This window comes from Arctopsyche grandis, chromosome 4, assembly GCF_051622035.1.
Source record: "Arctopsyche grandis isolate Sample6627 chromosome 4, ASM5162203v2, whole genome shotgun sequence".
In the NCBI taxonomy this organism is placed as follows: Eukaryota; Metazoa; Arthropoda; class Insecta; order Trichoptera; family Hydropsychidae; genus Arctopsyche; species Arctopsyche grandis.
Genome location: NC_135358.1, coordinates 34,609,469 through 34,632,066, shown reverse-complemented (window position 1 = coordinate 34,632,066; position 22,598 = coordinate 34,609,469). Strand labels below are relative to the sequence as shown.

Genomic DNA, 22,598 nt, shown 5'->3' with positions numbered 1-22,598 from the left:
TAATTATGTTCACAATACATCTTATATCTATTTTAATAGCTACTGATCTACTGATCATTTTCTATTTTACAATTTTAATTTAATTTTGTTAGTAGTCATAGTGTTATGTTATTCTAATGTTAATATGTACAGCGTAATAGGAAAAGAGCTCAAAAACTCATTTGCAATTCTTATAAATGCTCATAATACATCTAATACGTAATATTAATTAAAGACTCTCTAAAGTCGATGACCTAAAGCAGATTGTGTTTAGGTTATCTGTGTATATACCTGAAGGGTATAGATATTTTCTTGTAATCACCGAGACTCTTCACATGTGTGTTAGTATAGTTATTAGTGATTCTGTCATAGAATCTACTAGTTAGTTTGTTAGTAATGTCTGAAATAAACGGAATATTGTTTATGGCATGCAGTTTTTTAAAGTTAGTATACATATGGGTGTATTATAATTTATTTTTAGGTATTTATTTTGTATTACTTGGAGCTCGGAAAGGTTGGTATTCGAGGCGTTATTACATACAGACGTTATTCCATATTCTTTGATATAATATCAGTTTTTAGTTTAATCCGTCATAGGTCGACTATGTATATATGTATGTACATACTTGTTAAGAATGTCAACTTGGTATCCCTTTCGTAAACATTTACTGCGTACGGATAGCTAGTGTTTGAATTTACTAGTAAACGTGTTCATTAATTCTCCCTTGTATACTGTTACTGGGTGTTTTTGATGATGCATACACTTACTCGTCAGTGTATACTGATTCGAGCTTTACACTCATACTGTAACATACATTACAGTATATGCATACATAAATTTATTTTTAAATATTTAATTAAACCCATTTCTTGTTTGTTGTGTATTTAGGTTTTTCATTATGAAGTTTTTCTTCTGTAGTGATATATTTTTTTATATTTCATATTGACATACATACATTGTACGTTTTAATGTAAAAGCTTCGCAATAATTGGATCACGGCTGTGTGGAAAAAAGTTAAAACATCAACATAGTGAAATAAAATTTTAACGTAATGCCCGTAGCCACCCATTACAAACATTTATCGTGTAATTACGAACATAAAACTCGTTTTAAAAAGTTACGTGTGTAAGCTTTTTATCCCGTAAGGCACCGGACCATTATGAAATAAGAGCAAAGCTCTTAAAACGATGTACATATGTACATATAAATATATAATATATTATACTACTCGTGCATACGTACATACATTACAAATGAAAACTATGTAGAAAATGTTGATAATTTTAGTATGTGTGTGATGTATGTAGTACATATGTGATCCCTAGGCAAGTTTCGTTTTTAAGAGACACAACATTCAAATTAGGGCTGCTTGCTTGGTCGTATGCACGACCTAATGTTTAATTCATGTGTGTATGTCGGTTATTTTACATTTCTTAATACTGTCATATGCAGTGTGTATGTATGTACATATGTATATATGTTCATATATGTATGTATATGCAAAGTGCAGACAGTTTTCTTACAATGCATGCAGACGCTGCTTTCGTGCTCCCCCTTGGGATGGAGATGGAAATTGGAACTATGGCGAAAGTAAAAAGAAGTGTTATTGAACGTAATGGATTCTATTCAAATAAATCTTAAAAAATTTCGAATTGCTTTTTCCATGGATTTGCACTTGCACTAGCGGCCCCAATTCAATTTTATGACATATCATTATGCATATTGTATGGTATTATATTAGTGATTTGATTTTATATATTTTTTACTATTGTATTGAATACTATTAAAATTTTTTCTATATAAAATTAATAAAAATGTTTAATATATTGTGTGTACGTATATGTATGCATATATGTATTATTATCAAAAACCCGTACGTTATTTAATCCAAATATATAATATATGATTTTATATGAATTCGGGCCATCCCCAATGAATGTAGCTTTCAATTTAATCTGGAACACAATGAAGCCAACAAAAATTTTCAAATGTTTTTTTTTATTCAGAATCATTAATTTGTCCATAGATGTCTGTATTATTATGATTATAATGTTTTATTATCGATGTTTGTAATTGGCCTTGAATAATAGTTATCTGCAATGTTTACCGTAGATGTCGCGTTAGTAAAAAAGGGTTTATACGTGTATAAAATAAAAAAAAAGTATTATTAGGCCTAGTGGGAAACTTGCGTCGTATCAAAGGAACGATAAATAAATATTTTCATAGTGTTTGTATGACCTGTACCTCGGCCTTCCAATCGATTTATCTCGTCAATAATTTGGAAAAAGTAGGTATTTTTTAAGAATAGTTTCGATTTTTTTATTATTTTAATAAAAAAATAATTCGAAGTAAGCGTCTCAAGTGTGGAATCCGAGATATACCACCTACATTGATAGAATTCAGAACGTTCAAAATAAATTTATACGCTACCTTTGTTATCGCACTAAAGATACATATGTACATATCATTCCAATAATTACTTACATTTACGTAAAAATCACCACATTCTTCCACTCCAGCATAGAAAGGAAATAGCAATATCTTATGAAAATATTATCTGGCTTAATCCATTGTCCGTTACTACTATCTAAACTATGTATATTTAAAAATTACGAGCAGATCGTCGCATACCTATGCCCCAATTACAATTCCGCATGCCAGCTCTAATTATAGACAAAACTCTTTTATGTGGCGAGAAAATAAAACCTTTATTCGATTAGCGAGAGATCGTGACCTCGATATTTTTGATAATACGCATGAGCAAGCAATAGTTTTGAATAACCTTTTAATTCAATTTCTCTGTTTTTTTTTTCTATGTTTATTTGAAATTTTATGTATGATTACGTGTATGTTTTAGCTTATTACTACCAGCGGAAACCTATAATTGGTCTTTTGTTGTGTATTTTATTATTTGTTCTGTTTTGAAATTAAGACTGTTGGTGTTCCTTAAATAAAATAAAAGAAAAATAAAATATCTAAGCCCGCTTTAAAGATCAAGGAATTTGACTCTTAAAGCCCTCAACATGAGGCCACCCCCCCCCCCCCCAACGAATACAGTCTAAGAGACCCTTTCGTCGGAGAACGAGACGGTTGTTCATGAATATCGCACATCACTGTTCTAATAAAAAAAAAACCACACTGTACATAACCAGGTACAAAATAAACAACAACGCATGAACACATAAAGCGCGCATGCGTTTACCTGAAATGTGCCGTGCGAATGCACGCACACCTCAAGTAAACATACATGTATGTATATTTATGCACACACACACACAAACCACAAATACATACACACACCTAAACAGCAAACGCACACTCACACACACACACATTCACAGAATAATAAAAAAAATATATATACACATATTTATTCAATTTAAACCTCAGTTTGTCTTTGTATGTAAATCACCGATGAAAATAATTGGCCCGTTGTTTACACAGCCCACCTTGTATTTTGATTACAGAAGTATCTCTGCTCTGTTGGGGGCAATTAAGCGTTATTGTAAATCTTACGTGCGGAATGTCGCCGTGTTTAAACTTTTGCTCAGGTGTCTGGCCAGCGGCCATCCCCGCAGACAGGGGTATGCAACGACGCAAATAAATTAATTTCGGGTATAGTTTTGGGGCTTCGTTCGCTATCGAAAGCGAAGTCCCCCTCCCCCCCCACCCTGACCAAATTAGCTTTGTGGGCGAAGTCGGCCCATCACTTGCGGTGGTGATGCCCTTCGTCAGCTGTCCGGAGCTTAATAGCCCGCCCACCCTGACTATAAGAGGCTTACGAATTGTATAAGCCCGAGGGCGGTTATCACCCCCCCCCTCACTTCTACCCCCCATCCATATCCACCCTCTCGCTATCCTCTTTCGAAATTTTAACCGAGCTCGTAATTTTCAAAATTATAATCTCCACTTATTTCGGGTCGGTAAAAGTCCAACGTTCGCTTGGTCTTCGCATTGACGGCTATAAATGCCGTCATGTACAAATTATACCCAATTCCTTTATTACAAAGCGTCCAATTAATTATAGCTTCACCTTTGTCCTTCAAGCTGCGTGTTTTAATTTAATATGTATACTGTATGTAAGGTTTGTAATTATGTAAATTACTTATTTTTTTAATATCGTCTTCTGTCAATCAAATATTTTTATATGATTTTCTTTCTTGGAAATTTACTATGTATCCATGTATTATTAGATATGTATGAAATTTTTCACTAAAATATTATATGTGTAAATGTAACGGTGAAATTATTATTACACTGACGTGTCAGTGTATTTTTATCCGATTATTAGAGACACGTACATATTTTGGGCATCTATTTTTGTCAATTTTAGCCTTTTTATTTTACATTTTGGCGTTTTAGCGCATTAAAAATGTTCAATTTTAGCATCTTTTTATAATTTTAAATAATAAAAAATTTCGATGAATTTTAATCAAATTTATATACATATATATGTATATATATAATTTAAAGACAACTCATCAATTAAAAAATAATAGAAAAATTCTAAAATGTTTTGGAATTAAAATTTCAATGAAAAAAACATGATTATAAAAATACAATGACAAAAAATATGAATATAAAAATATAATACCAATTAAAATTTATTAAAACTCAACATGGAGCATATTTTTACGGATTATTTTTTGAGATTTGTGCGACGATCGGTAAAAATTATGTTGTATTTACTAAAATACCTTTCAGCATCCACACTTTTGTCTACTATTTACAGTAGTAGACAAAAGCAGTTGCTTGGTTTCGACAGGAAAAACACCGTCTATGGTAAACTGCAAGCTCTGTTTTATCCCCTCACTTTCTTCACATAATAAATGGGCAAAGGGATAGGAAGAACCTTCTAAATTGTCTATTAATTTTATGCAAATTTCACTTTTGTTTGTTATTTTAGCATCTATTCGCATATTTTACGAATTTAGCATCTATTAGCATCTATTCCGAATTTTAGCATCAAGTAAAAATTTATAGCAAAATGCCCAAAATACGTGATCAACTTAAAAATTTTTAATGTTAAGTGATGGTGTACTAAAATATTAAGACTATTTTATAGAATTTTTTACAATTCAATAGTCGATTGTTGCCTCGTAGGCGAAAAACTCGGGTGTCTGATTACGATGACCCGAATGACGTTTTTAAATTTACCCAGAACTATTTTACTGTCAAATCACTCGAGTTGAACAAAATAATGACGACCCGAACGATCGTTGCCGTCTCGTTTTATATCTGGGTCACTATTAAATAAATCATGCAAAGATTCATTCGGAAAAAAAAATTGTTGAAATTATAATTTCACACCGACAATAAAAATTTTAATGTAACATATACATTACATTTTTATCTATGAGGTTTCACCTATAAATCCTTTTATATCTCAATAAAGATAAAACTCATTTTTATCACTTCGAATTCAATCAAACGTTATGTCAAAAAGTGTGTTTACTTTGTGTCAAAATTATATACAAATTGTTTTAAAAATTCTACCATAAATAAAATACGGTTTATGTAATTAACTGATTGACGAAGTGAATTTTTTTTTAATACTTATAGTCGTTCAATGTGATTATCCGTTCGAAGTTTTATATTTTTTTCACAACGAAAGTATAATATGCTAACCAGCAGCGTTGACTTGTGATTAGCATATTATGCTTTTAGGCGGAGTGGTCACTGTTTGATCTCCACTAGTAACTGTTGGCCAGACCTTGGTTTGTGACTTCAGGTCGATCGTTTCCTTTCAGATTTTGCCAATATTTCTGATTTTCATTGAAATAGTGCCTGTAAATGGAAATTCCTTTCCAATCTCTCTTGCAAATCTCAAGCTATTCAGCGTCTTGAGGTTCGTCAATTTCTATAATAAAATGCTGCAAAAATTTCTTCATAGATGTCTCCGTGGATGATTTTTGTATAAATTCGCCTTGTATTAATTTTATTGTATTTACAAAGGCATATACATGTTTATTTATTTATTAAATATACTTGGGGGAGGCGGAAAAGCCGATAGACCCAAGGAGTTTGATCAAACATATTTTAACAAATTATACACATATGCAATTAATATAAATAAAAATAAGAGAGCAAAAAAAATATATATATGTATGTATGAAACAAAAAAAAAACAGAAATACGATTATGAGAAAGAAGAATTACAGAAATCCTTTAGTTTTAAAAAAAGTATCTAGCTTATTCTTAAAAATATTAACATCATCAGAGGTTACTAAATCATTGGGAAGACTGTTCCAAACTGAAACCACTCTGTTTGAAAAGAAGGAATCTCTGATCAATTTATTAGATTTTTCTCTTTGGAGTATAATATGACAATTATAGTGATTATTAAGTATTTTATAGACTTCGATTAAGTCACCTCTAGTTCTTCTCGTCTCCAATGTTCGATTGAAATAAAAATAAAATATGCGTGATTGCGTGAATGTCGAAAAAAATTCTCTCGAGGGTTAGGTCCGTTACGTGAAACTCCGTCGATTATTCATTTGCGACAGAATAAACAGAACGAATGCGCGCACATTGGAACGGAAAGATATCACATTAAATATTGTGTCAGTGAAAAAGCGATTCATTTACAGTAAATATTGGCGCAATTTACAAAGATAGCCATCGCGAAAAAGTCCCATAGTAAAAATATATTTCTGTAATCGAGTTTTTCGGGTCAACAGTATGAAAATACAAGTGCCGCGCACAGATAGATAGCGACCGGAAAATCATCCAATCGGAAAAAAAGGTAATATCGTCGGATTTGAGAGCGCGCTCCTGAGATTCGACCGCAAGTTTGTCGTAGGGGTGGGGGGAAAAGGGCGCCGGACGAAAAGGGTTGATGTATGTATGTATGCACGCGCGGAAACGAATAGTTTCGCAAGATATGCGAATGCGAAGAGAGAGAGAGAGAGAGAGTCGGAAAAATAATGTGTTTACCGGCAGAAGATGCCCGAGATGATTGTGCTTAATGCACTGCTTACGAGACACGACTTTCGGGAATGTTGTTGCAGTTCTCCGCATCGATGCACCCCGCCGCAGAGTGCAGTTTCCGAACACGAGTCGATTGCATGTTGGCGAAAAATTCATGCGGAAAACTCGGTCGCCAGGGACGCCGCGATCCGGTCGGGGGTGGGTGTTGCTAATGCGATTTTCCTTGTGATAATTGCGAATTCAGAACGCGTTTTCCGCCCCTGCTGATTTTCGACGTGCGATCCACTTAATCGAATCACACCTCAAAATCATTGTCCGTTGAACCGTTACACTTGTTTGACATTTGCGCTCGACGATGAGTGTGTGCTTTCAATTTATGGTTTCTCTTTAGATATTGCTGTGCTATCGACAGTGTGCGTTTTGAAGCGCATAGGGGTTGTGGTTTGTTATGTAATTCATATGTATGTATATATGTATGTAGGTCGTTGTATCTGGGGAATCGTTGAGGCTGATGTTGTCTTATTTTGTGTCATCTGTGATGTTTCTGCCTGGCGTGGTTTCCGTTGGGGGTTCTTTTTTAGATTCGGCGTCATCGCAGGGGTGGAAATTTTTGTTGATTATCTCTCTGGCATCGCTGTGAAATGCTTTGGATCTTTTGACGTAATGTTGTATGAAAATAGTTGTGTAAATTCCGATTCTGACTCTCCCGCTTTGAGCTTCAGTCATGACTTCCTTTCATACGCCAGTAGGAATATTTGTACTTTGTCTATGTTTGTTGTAACAATAGTTGAAGTTTTGTGATCATGTGAAAATTCGGCTGCAGGATTTTGACTGATTCGAACTCAGAATTGAACACTGATTACTTTTTCATAATCTACATATAGAAAAAATGTGTGTGTGTGTGTGTTTTTTGGGGATTTTTTGCCCCTATCGAACTGAAACTTAGTCTCGGTTACTCAAATGCTTAATGATACGACGTAAAATTTTTTTCTAATTTTTAAGTTGACCGGAAATGGTACCTCCCCTTATTTTGATCGTCTTTTTTAAGTTTTTGGATTCAATTATCTCCCAAACCACTCAACGGATCAGACTGAATTTTTTTACAGTTAATAGAAATTGTAAATTTCATACAGTAATATTGTGAATTTTTCATCGTGTAAAGTATAATCTATAAATAATTGCAATTAGTGAGATCTGCGACTTGAGCGCTTTGTGTATCGAGTTTTAATCGACTTTAGATTAACTTTCAGATTAATTTAAACTTTGATAAAAATATTAATATCTTCGTTTGAAAACGTCGATAGAATGTTTCGAAAGCATTTTTAATTGCTAATTTATATATTACTAGTGGTTTTACCCGATTTCGCTCGGTATTTGTAATATATACTCGAAATGAAAATTTTCATTTCGAGCCGTTTATATGTATGCATATGTGGTTTGATCATACATCCTATATATCGTAGAACCTCGATTATCCGGACTAATTGGGGATGAATGTAGGTAGTGAAAAATCCGGATAATCGAAAAAATCACAATTGACAGGGAAAGACGTGTACAATTAGTTTGAATTATTTTTATTTGTCTACATTTCCATATAGGTACATATAATAACATGAAGATCAATATTAAATTATTCTTTATTGAGAAATCCAATTATGGATTTTAACTTAAAGTTAGCTGTTCTTTTTGAAGCTGTCAAATCGCGAATACTTTTCATACAAAAATGGACCAGATATCGGTATCAGATCGTCTTTAAATGAACCACATGAAAATAAACTCTTCAACTGCTTCATTTTCTGATTTTTCCATAACCTCACGCTTTGAGCATCCATCTTCTGACATTAAAGAATCAGTATTAACTACATAATTTTTTTTTATAAAAGAGATCGTTGACTATCCAACACCATATTCATTTGACAAAAAACGTCCCGAGACATCGCTTTTTAAAGCATTGATTAAATCTAATTTTTCTTTTAATGATAACACAGCACGTTTTCTTTCCCTCATTGGTTATATTTAAATCGCAATCAAATTTTCAAGAAACAAAAGTCTTTTGAGTATTGAATTCTGAAGACAACTGACTCATTTCTCCGTCTTATTTTCGATTTTTTATGTTATGCATTTCAAAGCAGCAAAATTGTGAAATCTGTGTTCGTTTTTAAGAGGGCTCGATACCTGAAAACTTAATTTTGTTGCCGTTCCTTTCTTCGATATATTTATTGAGTGAATGTATATATTGAGTGAATGCGACAATATATATATGTATATTGAGTGAATGCGACAGTTGCGCCTCTACCAGATAATACCTATTTTAAATCGACAAAATCGAGGTTTCGTATTCTCCAGTTTTCTCCTCCGAAACTAGAACAATTTAAAAAAAAATCATCATCAGTATGAGAAAGATATTTTCTGTGTTTGAATTTTCGTATTTTTTTAAAAATAAACCGTTAAATTAGCATGCTAGACTCTTTTCGTGGGTGTAAAATCAAGGCGATTTTATAGATTTTTGTTGGGGCCTAGCTCCTATAAAAAATAAATAATCAAAAAAATTTAAAATTAAAACATGCCTATGGTGGATATCCATAGCATATTAAAAAATAATTTCTCTAGTGCCATAATTGAGGAAGTCTAATACGTTTGTATGGACAAGACGCTGGTGTCCAGCCCTCTACCGGATAATCGAGGTTCTACTGTATATAGAATGTCCTATTTTTTTTTCTTATAATAGACTATGTATTTTTCCGTTTTCCCGACTTTTGTCAATTGATCGGCCGAAGCATCCATATCCATGTCTCGATTGATACGACACGTAATCTCGTTTTCAGTCTCGCGATGCAACTCAATTAGAAATCGTAAGCATTAAATTCGTCGAAGAGCAACTTAAGAGAGAGACACAGCTCGTAAAAGCTCTTCGGTTCGATTGGAAATTGACGTATAAAAAACAAAGGGCGTTGTAGTAAATTGTATTATTTTGTGTAGTGTGTGTGTGTGTGTGTGTGTGTGGGTGAGGTGAGGGGCGTGTATCAGCTCCGGCTCCGACTACATCAATTTCCCGGCGAGCAAGTTTACGGCCCTGATGTAATGAACCCTTGCGGCTTTGGACTTGGTCTCTAGCCGGATAAGTTGTTTTCCCCGAGACGCGAGGTTAAGTTTTTGAGCCCTAGCCGCGCGCACGCATACGTGTATCGGGGTGCTCGGTTAAATCCTCGACCGTTACTCACTTGCTTTACGCACCGTTTTAATCTTCGCCAGATTAGTGTGACGACCCGCGGACAATTAATTCCCGATTAATAAACAGGGGTATGATTGATTGGCATCGCCTCGTCGGACATTTTGTATGCCGTTCTGTGGATGCTGCCAATTCGTTGTGAGATTGGACACGGGTAGAATGTCCACATTGGGCCAAACGCGTACTATAGTTGATCTGATGTACATACATATGTATGTACATAGCGTGAGACTTGGAGACTCGTGCAATGTGTTGTAACATTATAAGGACGTACTATATATATATATATATATATATATATATATATATATATATATATATATATATATATATATATTTTAATTATTTCTTATTAAACTATATAATATTATCACTACGATTTAATTCAATGCAAGGTCTTTGATAATATGACTGTAAGTTTCGCTGTCCATCACTTGAGGTTGACAATTACTTTTAGCAGCTACCTTTTACCATTAATATAAAATAGTGGTTGTTTTACCCGGCTTCGCTCAGTATTTGAAATATAGACAGCTTAAACATGGCGAATTAAATTTATTTGAATCGAAAAAAAAATCAAATCGTCGTCATATTCCCAACCAAAGTTACTTATAAACATGCTAGCTTAACCCGGCATGCGTTGCAGTGCTACAATAATGCATTCCCGTTCCCGTTCCCATTTGTCGGAAAAACGCAGGCAGCGAACACATTTGAAATTATTGCGTTGCAATGACACTCATTCCCGTTTTTCCCGTTTCCGTTACATCGTAATCGGTTCAGTGGCTTAGGAGCCTATCCGAGACACACACACAGACATTCATTTATATATATATATATATATATATATATATATATATATATATATATATATATATATATATATATATATATATATATGTAAATATATATGTAAATATATATAGATATAGATATACATACAAATTCTCTTTTAATAATATCAACATCTTGCGTATTTTATATTAAATTTTTATTTATGTAAATATTTCAAAATATCAAACACGAACTCAAAACTAACAAAAAATAAGAGTCAAATTCTACCGACTCTATTTGTACAAAGTTGTATTTCTTGACCAAAATGCGATAGCATTCTCACGTTAAATTGGTTCGATTATGTGTAGGTAGTAAATGAATTCAATTTTTAAAAACAAAGCTTTTATTAATAAAACCATTTTTTTGTATTTTTTAATAGCTAAAATTAACAGCCTTATTATTAAAATCAAATTAAATCACACGAAAAATACAAAATTGATAAAATATTCAGACAGAATTGTATAATTCGTAATTTTTGGTAATAATATGCAGGTAGTTTAATAAGTTTTTGTAAACATATTATTAGCGATTTCAAAGTACGAATTTACAATCCGCGAAAATCGTCAGGGTTAACTCCCTGATAACTACTGAATTAGGGCTTGGTTGTTATTTTTAATACGTCGCAAGGAAAATTCAGTACGGGTTTTGAAACATTTCAATTTTAATTTAAGAAATTATGAAAGTTTTAAATGCTGCAACCGAATTGGTGTATGATTGTTCCTTTATACTAAATATAAGTACTTACATATGTACATTTGACAGTGTATTTTATTCGTTTTGAGCGTTTGTCGGCTTTCACCTTTGTTCCAGCGACGAGTGTTGCCACTCTGGTCGCAAAAGTCGAGTGTCTCGACACTAGTGAAGAACTCCTTCTGACTTTGTGCTACAAAGAAATCTTTTACCGTCGCTGGTCGTTCTGCCGTAAAACTCGATCCGACAAAGTTAACGCGAGATAAAATATTTTGATTGCGTCTAGGCAACCTCTCCCACATCCCCCGCGATAAATTCCAAGAAAGAAAAATAAGATGGTGATGATATTTTCCGTATAAAATAACGATAAGCATTTTTATATATGTATTTAAATGGACAGGACACGTCGCATCCCGATAGTCGGATTTAGTTTCGAGTGTCTCGATTCGTTTTGTGTGTGTTGATTATATTAACCGCGCCAGTTATTTCAGTAAATCTGGTTAATTTTGACTGCACCGCCGCAAAGTGGTCATAAATTGCGTCCGAGGCAGGTTGTGCTTCTATCTTCATATTATCATTATTGGTTAAAGTGTTCTGCAGGTGCTGTGAAGGCGGTCACAAGGGGGCGGAGATATGAGGGTTGAAGTGGGGGATGGGGGTTCGGTAAACCCCGTTGCAAATTATCGTTTGGTTTTATTAAACGAACTGTTCCAAAGCTCGCTCCAGTTGGTCAAATGTACGCAAATTTGAATTAATGCCCGTGAGCCCGCATCGTATCGGAATTTATTTTAAATTAACGTTCTGTCCTTTATGTACCCGAGTGTTTCGCTGTGTTTTATTTACATTTTCGCGCTGATTATGAATGATAATTCATTTTTTGTTGTTGATTTGTTGCGTTGCTTACATGCATTTTGTATATTGTATAATAGTTTCATTACAATGTATGGGTACATATATATGTATGTATGTTAAAGAAACTAAATTTTTGGTTAGTTATTATAATACTTTTTATTTCAGTTGGGACTTTTGAATGAAATGATCAGTTGTTATGTATGTATGTACATACATATATAAGAATTTTATCATTTATACTGATCAATCGATTTTTGTATATACATATTTTACAGTTGAAGTGTATCTTCCATTTGTATTGTATGTTGACTAGTTGGAATATATTCCATCTAACCTGGTACCAACTACCATAATAGTTGCAGTGTATTTTCAGTTGTTATGTATTTTGACTAGTTGGAGTATAGTCGGTCTAACCCACGTAAGTTGATTCATACGGCGAATTACATTTCAACTTTCTGGCCACAGTGTCATATTGGGGTGACCTGTGAAAACACTGTGGTATACTTGTGTATTAAAAATAAATAAACTGGTCTGAAAGTACACTTCAACTATAAGTTGGTATCAGGTTAGATGGAAAGGCTAGGTTTTCGTGAAAACGCCATTCGACCTGTAAATTGAGTTGCAAATTCACATTTTTGTTTTGAACACATTCTTAGAGTTATCGTAATACGATATTCTTTACCATAATTCGTAATACCTAGAAAATATTAAACGCTTTATTGTATTTCAAAGCATTCGTAAAAACATCAGATTTGTTAAAAATATTATATTACACATTGTTTAAGGTGTATTTACGCTTGCAGTTGATTTAATTTACTAGTTGATTTGTATTTGAACATGTATTACCTAAATCGCCAGTTGGAATATATAACAGCTGAATATATTCTTCGGCTGTAACATATATGTACATACAATCAATTGATCGTTTATTATAATTATTCACTTTTGATCTATTTGACTATTTATTATGGAATGACGATTTCTTGGGAAATGCTATTTCCTCCAGTGGGCTACCCATTTGCCTTTTGAAGAAGATAGTGGGAATGGATAATGATTTTAGTGAGTGAGATTGATTTTTAGTAGTGCAAATTTAGTATGAAACTGTTTCATCAATTATTGTTTGATTAAAATGGCAAACTCTGACAGTCGATTATCTTGATTCAAATTATCAATTTCGATGATGGATATATATATGTACATACACATGTACTTATGTATGTATAATAAACGAGAAAATTGTACAAAATTTGATATTTGATGTACAAAAATATTTATATAAAAATCTTAGAGTACTATATACTGTGTGCGTGATATATTTTTTTGAATAGAATGTTCAAGTACGGAATTTGTCTGCTCCGACAATTTTATTCGATTCAAATGGGAGTAAATATAGACGTCTCGGTTTCTCGGAAGAAATGTATATATTGATAGGATATTTTCAGTAGTTTCCGTGGTGTTTTTCAAGAATTTCGTTCACTTCCCGAGAACAAGAATGGTGGGAACGTCTCTAAATTAGCGTATGGGGATTTTAGAGGAGTTGTGTGTGTGTGTGTGTGTGTGTGAGTCGAGCGCCGTTTGCCGTCTGTTTTAACTATTCATTCGGTAATGTACGAGCCGAGTTTGTTTGGAGTGCTTCCCTCAAAGCCTTCCCTGGGTAACAGGTTTTGTTCTCATTACATTGGTAGTTTATTCTAACGGGCCATTCTGCCGGTGCATTAACATACGTCAGCCGCCACCATCCACGTACGCGAAAAGAAGTGCGGAATTTTCTCCCCTTTTTAACTGTAGCCGTGTGCTGAACACAAAATCAATTTTCTTCGCTTTGCAAACCCCCATTTTCCTAAACCCTTTTCACGCAGTGAATAACGTTTGGTTTATATGTGTGTGTACTTACTGTTAAGGTTATTATAGCAGTTTCATGCTTGGCAATTTTCAACGAACCGGAGGGTAATATTTTGTAGTCGCCTTTGAATAATAATCTTTAATCGAACTGAAATGTCTTAGTACACGTACTCAATGGAAATGAATTTTCCGTGTAACATTTTCATATAACGTTTAGGTGTGTTTCTTTTAAATGTTACATAGAGCTATGCAAATAACTTTCATGAGTATTTTTAAAACAAAAAGATTTTTTTTGTACGTGAAAAGTAAGATCATAAAATTTAATGACATTAAAACAGTAGATATATTGTTACTACAGTTGCCGACTATTACTATGTAAATGAGATCTGTTGTATAAAACTATATACAGATACTAAATATGAGCATAATTTGACAAACGTAATTTCATCAATTTTCTTTTATAATATAATGGTGGTTTTACCCGGCTTCGCTCGATATTTGTAATATAAACCGCTTTGATTTTGATTTTTAAATGCTTTTTATTATTACTGAATTATGTTCACAATGCATCTTATATCTATTTTAATAGCCACTGATCTACTGATCATTTTCTATTTTACAATTTTAATTTAATTTTGTTAGTAATCATAGTATTATATTATTATAATGTTAATATGTACAGCGTTATAGGAAAAAGAGCTCAAAAACCTATTTACAATTCTTATAAATGCTCATAATACATCTAATACATAATATTAATTAAAGACTCTCTAAAGTCGATGATCTAAAGCAGACTGTGTTTAGGTAATCTGTGTGTTATACCTGAAGGGTATAGACATTTTGATGTAATCACCGAGACTCTTCACAAGTGTGTTAGTATGGTTATATAAACCGCTTAAACATGACTTATCTTATAGTAAACATTTTATTGAATTTATTTGAATAGCTTTTTTTATATAAATTTATTTGAATATTCACTTGTTTTTTTTTATTAAATTGACTGTCAGAAACAAACTAAGTCTCTTTCAAAATTATATGTATACCAGAATCCGGCGCCCCCCGAAGCCGGAGGCGAATTTGTCATGGAAACTTTGACTTGTTTTCGTTTCCCACCCAACTATAGTTACAAAGTCTCTTTCGAAATTATTTATTAGATACCTTTGTATGTAGTTTAAATTAAAATAATTAAAATATAATATTGTAACGTGGGAACACGATATAGTATCCGCTGTCTAAGTGCATTCGGGGGTTAACAATGGTGACCCCCGAATTGTCCCACCCACCCCTACGCAATAATATTATAATTATTCTGATTTTATAAATATATTTTTGTACTAAAAAAATTATTAGTTAAAAAACAATAAATTAGTTATTTGAACACTACCAGTTATATTCTTGAGCATAAAATTCATTGGAAGAGCAACGTCAAACAATACTTTGTCTAGTAAAAGTATCTGCGGAATCTAAAAACCAAAGCTAGTGTATACACTTACTAGTCAATGTATACTGGTTCGAGATTTAATGCTCTTACTGTAACATATATATGTACATATGTAGGTATACTATTTACATTGACGATGGAGATTGCACTATTCTCCCGATCGTCTGGAATAAAAAGTTATTATTATTAAATACTAGATGTTTTACTCGGCTTCGCTCAGTATTTGTAATATGAACAGCTTAAACATGGCGAATCTAATAGTAAATATTAATTTGTTTTTTATTAAATTTATTTGAATCGAAAAATACTTACATACAAAGTCTCTTTCGAACTCATATATTAAGATAGATACAGTAGTTCGGCGTTTAAAATTGATCATTATTTTACGTTAATAAGCGTTCGTATATGGTGTGCAATTACCGGTGTGAAGTAAAATGTTAATTAAATTGTATTTAAGTGCTTTTGTGTTTGTCGCGTGCAAGACAATGTTCCGTTCCAAAAAGTTGTCGGAACGCAACTCGTTCGTTTCTCATCTACGGACAGTGGTATTTCTCGCTTTGTTGCTATACGAATATACTGTTTACAACAGATACTTTATATGCCAGTTAACATGAGGCATTTAAGTTTGAACCCCTCTCTCGTTCTCCAGCCACCCCTCATACCATCCTTTGAACCCTTTTGAAACTTCCTCACTGATCCATTCTTACAAGGGGAATTATGTAGCCATTTTGCTCGCGCTCTGCCGGAAAATTTCTTGATTATTTGCGAATGATATATGCGTGGAAAACTTTTAACAAAACTGCACACTTGTGATGAATGACTTTTCAAATTCCACTACTTATGCACATACATACATACGCTACGTTTCAAACGAATCGAATTATTTAATACATCTCCGAATCACCTCCCCGGTATGAGTGAAATCGAATTATTTAAGTCACTTTTGCCAAGAAACGTCTCATTTTGCGTTTCGTTCCGAGTAAACATTCGAATAAATCAATCCGAATTTGATGTCGAGCGGGCGATATCGTACCGAGTTTTTGAATTCATGAACACAAAACTTGCGTAAAATCGATACCACCATTTTGTTTTGTCTTCGATGACGTGCAACGTTCCAGCTACATATTTTCATGTATGCCTGCCTTTCATCGATGAAATACGATATTGTAAAGAAATAGGTAAGCTTGTAATTAATTAACGTTAATGTCAAACACGACCGGTAGATAAACTAGTCCGGTTATATGTATGTATAAAGGATTGGACAAAATTGGAGCTTTGGACAAAGCGCTGCCAGGTTTCATAGTTAAATTCTGCATGAATTTGGCTTTCGGAGCCTGAGAGCTACCATAAATTCCAATTCCACTGAACCGCTTCGAATGCAATTGAATTCATTTCGAATCGGCGAACACTCTGGTGAACGTGACTCGAAAAGAAGTCTCTATCTTCGATAATAATTGAATAAAAAAATCTAACAAATTTTATTCGAACATTTCCGCTCAAAAGTACAATGTAATCTAGTAATGTATGAAAAGGACTGGAAGAATCGGAAATGGACTGGAATTGAACGGAACTTTCTGTTTGTAAACAATTGCTCAATATTTTTCTAAATGCTTATTTCTCATAGTTTGTAGTTATATTCATAGTTTGTAATAATTCGGCCTTGCATTGTGTATAGGTAAATACATACATACAGGGCAGCAGACTAGGCTCGTGCCTAGGGGCGCTCTAGACAAGGGGCGCTGCGAGGCACCCTCATTTTTCTTTTTTTGATTATTAAATTAAAAAAATAAAAATAAATAATTTGGCTTTCTTTGAATTTTTAAGACATTTTAAATTCAACTTAATTTTTCTACTCGAAGTAACAATACAGATTGTAAAATGTAATTTACGAGAAACGCAGGAAGTTCACTGTCAAACGATTCACGAATAAAACTTGTACAACAACTAACTGTAATTTGGAATCGTATTTTATATAAAATACCGCTGAAACATATGTATGTATGTATATGTAAATATATATCAGGAATGAATTTGGTTCTCGAAATTAAATATCTTAACCAATCATATTCGAAAGAAAAAATGTCACTCCGTAAGATTCTTAAATTCATTGTTGAATATAAATTAATGTCTTCATTACCGAATTTATTGATAGTTATCCGAATTTTTTTTATTTTATTCATTTTTATACATAAAATTTATTTTATTGTTTAAGAATTTAGGGGGGGGGGGGGATGATGAAACCAATCTGTCTAAGGGCGCCTAACCCTCAAGTTTAGCCTTCATACATATGTACATATGTACATATTTTATAAAAATCCTTTTACGTTATTTAAATACTTATGTAAATATGTATACGTAGAGATATTTTGAGTCTAGAAACTACTTTTACATTTACCTTGGTTATGTTTAAATATGTATATTTATTTTAAGTTTGAAGGAATATATGTCGACATTCTATTCAAACCTTTGTCTATCCCACTGTATATAAAATACAATCACAATGATCAGTTTACTGGTCGAATAAAATTCAAACTCAATCCCAAACCAATCAATACTTTGCCTACCCACCCCGTTTGTGTAAATTCTAATATATTTATAAATAAAACAGACATCACTGAAATTCGATTTAAAAATATTCCCCGATAATATAACACAAAACTGCTTTTTTTTACTTAAAGTTTTTAAATTCACTATACTGTTTTCTCGAATTGGTTTTAAACTCATAGAAAACCAATTTCAGATGTATTTGTTATCAATAATTGAAAATATCTTATTAATATAGACTTTTTTCGATGAGAAAATATATCTCTTTGCGAATCGTCATATAAAAAATAATATGATTTGATGTTTATATTTTGAGCAAATATTTTGCTTAGCGACCCGTAATTAGTGCCCACTTGACTACATTCGTGTTATTAAATCTATTTGTAATATAATGACAATTATCCGATCATCTTATCAAAGTTTGAGTTCGTATGTATTCAAAATTACATTATAAAATTTGAAAAGATTAGTTGAAGTTTCCATATTTCAGTAGGAAACCAGTTTGAATGGGAATTCGTCCGTGTCACGAGAACTTTACGGACAGTGTGCGTGTTTTCCGGATCTCAACCGCAAGGAAACCTACGTTTATTTATTTGGTGTTTCGTTCAGAATTAACCCGAACCGCAGGTGTTGTCATTTTACAAGAACTCTCACACCCTTCCAGCCCTTTGATGACCAACAATTTAATTCTGCGATGAAAAATATATACATATGTAGTTTGAGATTCGTCCACGGGGGTAAGATATTGCGGCGTGTAATATTTCACTGATAATCCTTATTAAAACTTAGTAAGAGAAATCGCACGTCCAAGTAAGTGTAAATAAACACGACAAATCCGAGTTTGATCCGGCGAGTTTCTCACTTACTTTCTTGTTATGAACTAAGGAGGATTGGGTCTAACTGTCCCTTCTTAACTTAACCTTGTCCTGCGTGAACTTTTTCGACCACACAATAAAAAGGGGAAACGAAGTTTCCGTTCGGATAATCTTTGTCAAGTTTCGACACAAAGTACGTATGCATGTGTATATATTTATATTTATATATATATATATATATATATATATATATATATATATATATATATATATATATATATATATAAATATATACGTATATTCTCTGAAATAGATACATATGTACATACGTAGCTTGAATATTACAGTGAGACGCAAGTAGTTTCTAACTTTGAACGTTCGGTTTTAATTCAATAAATTGTGAGCTGGCGTTGTATCGAACATCCGATCACAAATTGGAGTAGACTTTAATAAGCTTTTCGCGTATCTAAAATGTATTTAAGTTAAATTGCACGAACAACTTGGGCGAATAATCTTCAAAGAAAAGATATGCGAAAGCTTAAGAGATTTCTTTTACATGGTGAATTTCTTTAGTCGTTCCTTGATTTTTCCGACAGGGGAAAACCTCCCACGTACGCTCACGTGTGAGTGTGTGTGTGTGTGTCTTTTTATACTTAAGCTGCGTTTATCCAGACTCAAAAGGTGCATCTCGAAAATACTTTTCTCGCTCTAAACGTTTACAAAACAAATAAATCATGTTTGGAATTGCATTATATCTAGCAAGTGGCACGCTGATCCCTCGGAACAATTCATTTATAGGATCTTTCGCGATACGTTATATGTTTGGTCTGTGTTTTATTTTCACATTGTGGTGTGAAAATTATTTAGGTATATATAATCTTGGCTTAATATTATACATAAGAGAAATCTCTTGTGCTAAGATTAATTTTTGCACATTTTTAAACAAGTTCCAACACCTTTGAGAAATTTCTTGCTAATGTCGTTCCCGTACATAATAAGCTAGGATATTTATTTTTATTTTATTTAAATTGGCACACAATTAGAATAAATATAAAAAAGGAGTACAGTGAGACAAAAAAGTTATATATAATCATTGTTCGTTTTATCGAACAAGGATATAAAATCCTTGTTCGTTTTTGAGATGAGCATAGCTTTAGAAATTAGAGACTCTTCATTTAACGATCTTGATATACAATCTCATGTTTTATTGATGATTTCTTTATTAATTTTACTTTTTTAGACGTCTGCTATAAGCGTCTTTTTTATTTTTTACAATCTTATTCTAATTATTTAATATATAATTTCGAAAGAGACTTTTTATTTGTGTATGTAAGTTTTGGCTCGTAGAATCCGTGACGTTAAATTTAATAAAAAAAACCAAACGAATATTCAAATAAATTTAATAAAACGTTTACTATAAGATTAGCCATGTTTAAGCGGTTTATATTACAAATATTGAGCTATAAATCAAGTTTAAATTTGCGTCATTTTTCATCACGTTGAAATATTTATTGGTGAAATAATAGGAAACTACATACATACATACATATGCTTGTATAATATAAGACTACAAAAAATAATGCTACAAATGCATTTGTTTGCAAGATAGTGTCACTCAGATGAACTCAGCACGTTGTCGAGGATTGTCCATCACTTTCCTCAATCCAATCTCTAAAATTTGTTGAATTTACAACCAGATGCTATCTTTCAATTCCCAGTCTTACAATTGAAGTTCCTTGCCACATACATATGTACATATGTATGTATATACACACGATTTCGAACATGTGTTCACTAATGGTCCTACGGGAAGAAATCGTACGTTGTTGATACAGCAAGCGATAAAATCTTCAAAACGAAACATGATGTGTTGCGGAAACCTTTCATGGACGATTTAGATAGAATTTTGTGCAAAGTGCATCTTTTTTATATGTATGTACGTCTCATCTTGCTGGAACCAAACAATTTCTGAATTTTAGATTTTATATTCAGAAATTAATGTACCTACATTATTTAAGGCATTTCTTCGTTTACTATATAGGAAAGAGTATGGCTATTACCCATATCTCTACCCTACTCCTTTCCTCTTGGGTATGCTTGGGTATAATTCCCTTGAACTTCTCATTAATTCGTTTTGTTCTCCATGATACGTCATGCTTATAGTTGCTGGAGTAGTTATGACTTTAAGTCCCTAGTAATTATGTACGTGGAAGACATCATCATTTGATGGTTGTACCTCGTGCTCGCACAGTTCTTTATCGAATGGCTCGTCTTCCGAGAGCCATCCGACTTATCAATGAAATCGTTGCTGCTGAACCTGAATGTGATATTTCCCACCTCAGTAAGCTTAGGTTATCGATTATTTTAATATTTTTCGATTTAAAATAGGTATTATCTAGGTAGGTTATATATAACATTCACTCAATATATACATATATCGAAGAAAGGAACGGCAACAAAATTAAGGTTTTGGGTATCCAGCCCTCTTAAGGACTTCCCACAACGGTATAAACTTTATCTTAAAATAAAATAATCTGAAAATAAAATGATCCATCCCAGATGCGTTCTGCTCGTCGCCGATCATATTTTACGACAATGTCGTTTTATCTGAACGGAAATTCGCGAAACATATGTACCCATAAATATGTACATGAAGTGGGGAGCTCAAGCGGTGGTCCGCGGCTTACGTCTGTCCCGATGTCGCGCACGATGATTTATACCGGAGTTGTTACGATCCAATGTTCGCCACCCCTTTTCCACCCATTTGACCCCTAACCCCATGGGCATATATTATCCGCTTTGTCTCCAAATGCGACATCATTTACGCAACGTCTTTTTTTTCACTTTTATTTTTCATAAACACAACACGCTCAACGGTTCACGGCCCCATAAAACACGTATAAATCCACGTGCGCGACGAATGGCGACTGTTTGAATGTATACAATTTCCTTTTGAGCTTTTCATTTTCATTTATCTAAAAAGACAATTATTACGCTTGGAGAGATCGCATGTGTGTGTGTGTGTGTTTTCTTTAACGAAATTACTAAGCTTCGTATCAAAAGATGCCGAGACCGTGTACGTATGTGGTATATAAAGTTTTGTAATTACGTTGTAATGAAGTCGGCGTTTCGGTAGTATAATAATTTCTTTTTACATCTTTCGTAATTACACACGTCCCCGTTGTATGTAATCTTTCGTCTGGAATCTGCGCTAACTGAAATAATTAACGTGACTTTCGAAAATTGTCATGTGCGTGGTGTCTAGACATTGACTCAAGACTACGCTCATTCGTGAGGATACAATTCTCAGATTGAAATAGTGCTGGAATAAAACAAGAGTGACGCCTTTTAACAATTGTAATTAGTTTGCTTGTTGATTTACATATACACATTCAGTCTGCATTCGGCTGGATTTATCCATAAGCTGAATAAGCTTTGCTTAGATCG

At 33.1% G+C, this 22,598-nt stretch overlaps 1 protein-coding gene across 1 annotated transcript in view; it reads left to right on the top strand.

The window, feature by feature from the left end:
* Positions 1-22,598, top strand: part of CadN (neural cadherin) — a 527,291-nt gene that overhangs the window by 159,628 nt on the left and 345,065 nt on the right. The window lies entirely within an intron of this gene.